Below are 3,536 nucleotides of genomic sequence, written 5' to 3' on the forward strand. Positions count from 1 at the left end.
TCAGAAAATGCAGTCAAGTAAACAAACTACTTACAAGTTGTATATTTAATAATCATCTTTACAAATAAAAGTAAAAGTACTTCAGATATCAAAGCAGTGAAATTTCAAAGCAGAAAAGCTTTTCCTTTAAACGCTTTCTTAGAACTCTGGAAAAATGAAAGCATTGGAGCCAGCAAATACAATTATTTGCCGATAATGGAAATCGAAAGAGGAGTAACAGGGTTACTATGGGGTTTGAGAGGTGATGGGATGGTTTTTAATTCTTTTCATAAGACTAAAATAGTGTTCGTTTGTTACATTATCAGGTTGTTTGCTGATTGGATTTCGAGGCAAGTCAATTGGCTAGATGTTAAGATTGAAACTTGAATGCTTTATTTTAAATGGTAATAAAAACTTATGAACCTGTGCCTGTGTTGTGTGTGTATGTTTTAAATCTATCAACAATCTTACCTTATTACCTTAATAAATTATTTGCTATCATGTACCTTATTTACATATGGTAGCAATCCCGTCAGTAAAAATAATCTTAGCTTATTTGCCACAATCCTGCTTTTATGTACTATAAGTAGGTAAGTAGTATATACTGATATTACACCCCCTTTTTATACACAAAACGGCTATTTCTTATACTAAATTTTTTTACGGGAGTTGAACCCGCCTCTTTTGTAGTTAAAGGTAACTATTCTAGACAATCATAATTAATGAAGTAACAATACAGAAATCCCGCAATTAAATGTATGATACGAGAGCCAATAAATCTTTATTACCTACTAATAACTTCTCGCAGCGAGAAAAATCTTTTTCTGTTTATACAGAATATACAGGTTGTCCAGTAAGGATGCGAACAGCTAGGGACTGGAATTCGCTGCGTGCTGCTGTCTTAGATTTTGTATGGAAATACTAGCCTGTGACGTCACTATTTAGTCAACTCAATTAAACTACTTTTTTTTTCAATTACAATGCAATCAAAAGTCTTAGGCTGGTTTTAGAGTCACGCTTCAAGCTTGACTCTAAAACCAGCCTTAATAAGTACAGGTATTTTTTTTTTATGTGACAGGAGGCAAACGAGCAGACGGATCACCTGTGCCTCTACCATGAGTTTACCTACCGAGCATCTCGCTATCGAGGGCGTAAAAAAATGTATGGCAAATTGTACAGCGCCTCTAGCGGTTAGTAGCTGAACCACAGCAAAACTAAAAACACTACCATGAGTTCATCTCAAATCGTTAGGTAAAAAACCTATCTAATTCAATACGATAGCGACTAAAGTTTTTATTAAGTTTCATACAAATAACTTACCATGAGTTGCAATTTTCAAAGATGTCATCGAAAAATACCTTAGCTGTCATAGTAACGTAACTCACTGGCTTATTGACGTGTGAAAAGCAAAATAAAATTGTGGTTTTAGGTCATTTTAGGTGTTTTCTTTATTAAATTATGTCGGAAAGAAGTTTATTACGATGGAACATGTTATCAGCATGTGGGCAGACCTCCCACTAGGTGGACCGACGATCTGGTGAAGGTCGCGGGAAGAACCTGGATGCGGGCACATTGTGGAGATCCTTGGGGGAGGGAGAGGATGCTGCGTTTCCCAGAGATATGCGAGGGAATTGTGTCGTGCGAAGATGTCTAGCTGTGCTGTGAAAATGTGTGCGGGTTTCTACCAAAACTGTGCGAGGAAAATGTATCGTACGAGGATGTGTAGCAGAGATTTGAAAATGCTCATTAGTGTTGTACAGCCTGAGCCTTTTCTACCAGAGATGTGCTGACCGAGGCGAGGTAAATGAAGCGATTCTATTGGTTCTTTACAAACACATCCTTCGCTACGCATCCTCGCACTTCTCTGGTGGAAACGCAGCCTTACGAGATCATGATAGAAAGCTAATCCGACAATGAATATGTATTTTCATAAGTTGAAATTTACTTTTGTTTTTAATCAGTCTGTGTATTATGTATTAGGTTTTGTGAAATAAATAGTCAATAAAAATTTATCATTTTATTTTCAACTAGCCTTTGCCCGCGGCTTCGTCCGCGTGAAATTTAGTTTGTCACAGATCGTCATAATTATAGCCTATATGTTAATCTGGGTTATAAACAATAATACTGTAGTTTCATCAAAATCCGTTCAGTACTTTTTGCGACATAATGACATCCAAACTTTCGCATTTTTAATATTAAGTAGGATATGTATTTACTTAATTATTATTACTGACGAGATTGCTACCATGTATGTTTAGTGACCATGAAAGATTAAAACAATATAATGTATTTAATTAATTATAATATCTTTAAGTTTTACAATAATAACGTAGGTATATCCATCCAGTTACCCTAGGTCTTTATTATGGATTTAATTTACAAGTTGTTATTTACAAGCACTCTGCTCTAAATCCTTTGGCTTCAGGGAAGAACATGGACCGCCACCAGTCCAGTGTTCCCTTGGCAGCTCTGTGTATGCGAGTTGCCTTCTTCTTGCTGTCACTCCACACCTTAACAAATAAACATTACAAATGATAATGACGAAATAAGATAAAAGCAATCAAAATGAATAAAGTAGTATTTATACACACTTTTCTCAATTTCTCAGTAGTTTTCGTGTCAGCATTTCACGTTTGCGTGTCCGTTAGTTCCACCCACCGTTGACTATTGTTGGCTCTTTCTTGGGGCCCTTCAGTTGGCATACTCAGATCGCCATATCTATAGAAAAACAACTTTATTGTATCTATAAAATATAAATCTAGCACTCATATTACTGAATTTTAGCTAGGCACGTGGAAGTTATGCTGGAAAGGTTGTATTTCTCCAAAAAAAACCAGCTCAAAATTATTCGTATAATATCGAAATTCCTCCACCACATAGTATGTTAATTTTTACTTAACTTACCTTTCCATAAATTCTACAATCGGTTTAAACGGATAGGCGCAGGTTCTCATTTTCCTATCGTGGTTAAAATCAAATTTTTTGTGGAAAATTAATCATCAATAATCCTTCAACAAAACATGTTTTGTTATCTGTTGTCATGACAACAGCTGCGTCAAAGTCGCAATGACAAGAAATAAACAATACAAATTTAAAATCATCATGTTAATTCAGCTTTAAGCACTGTTCTAGGACACTTAAATTTTGCAGTGTTATTTTTGACATTTTTGTTATTTCCTACTCTATCTTTTCTATATAGTTAGAAAGGAGCGGCATTCGTTCTTTCATTCATCCATTCATAGAGTGTGAAGTTGGATACGTTTACATGTTCACCAACATGACATCACAAAACCATCGAATTATCGCTGGCGAGTAAAGTATACGGTAATTGAACTCATGGTATGATTTTAATGCAAACTTCATCGATCCACGTTTAAACTCTATCGACTGTAGTATACGAATACAAGTTTTCGATGGCAACTCATGGTAGAGGCACTGATGGTAAGTGATTACCGTCGCCCATAGACACCCGCAGTCCCAGGGGCGTTACAGGTGCGTTGCCGGCAATTTAAAATTAAATAAGTTTTATAAGACCAGAATGAAATGTCTTTTTTTAA

At 35.7% G+C, this 3,536-nt stretch overlaps 1 long non-coding RNA gene across 1 annotated transcript; it reads right to left on the reverse strand.

The window, feature by feature from the left end:
* Positions 1 to 2,272: 2,272 nt before the first annotated feature.
* Positions 2,273 to 3,416, reverse strand: LOC135082898 (uncharacterized). Its single transcript, XR_010259514.1, has 3 exons — positions 2,884 to 3,416; positions 2,571 to 2,697; positions 2,273 to 2,489 (listed from the first exon to the last, which is right to left on the reverse strand). It is a non-coding gene; the product is annotated as an uncharacterized LOC135082898 (long non-coding RNA).
* Between the last annotated feature and the right edge of the window lie 120 nt (positions 3,417 to 3,536).

This window comes from Ostrinia nubilalis, chromosome 22, assembly GCF_963855985.1.
Source record: "Ostrinia nubilalis chromosome 22, ilOstNubi1.1, whole genome shotgun sequence".
NCBI classification, from domain to species: domain Eukaryota; kingdom Metazoa; phylum Arthropoda; class Insecta; order Lepidoptera; family Crambidae; genus Ostrinia; species Ostrinia nubilalis.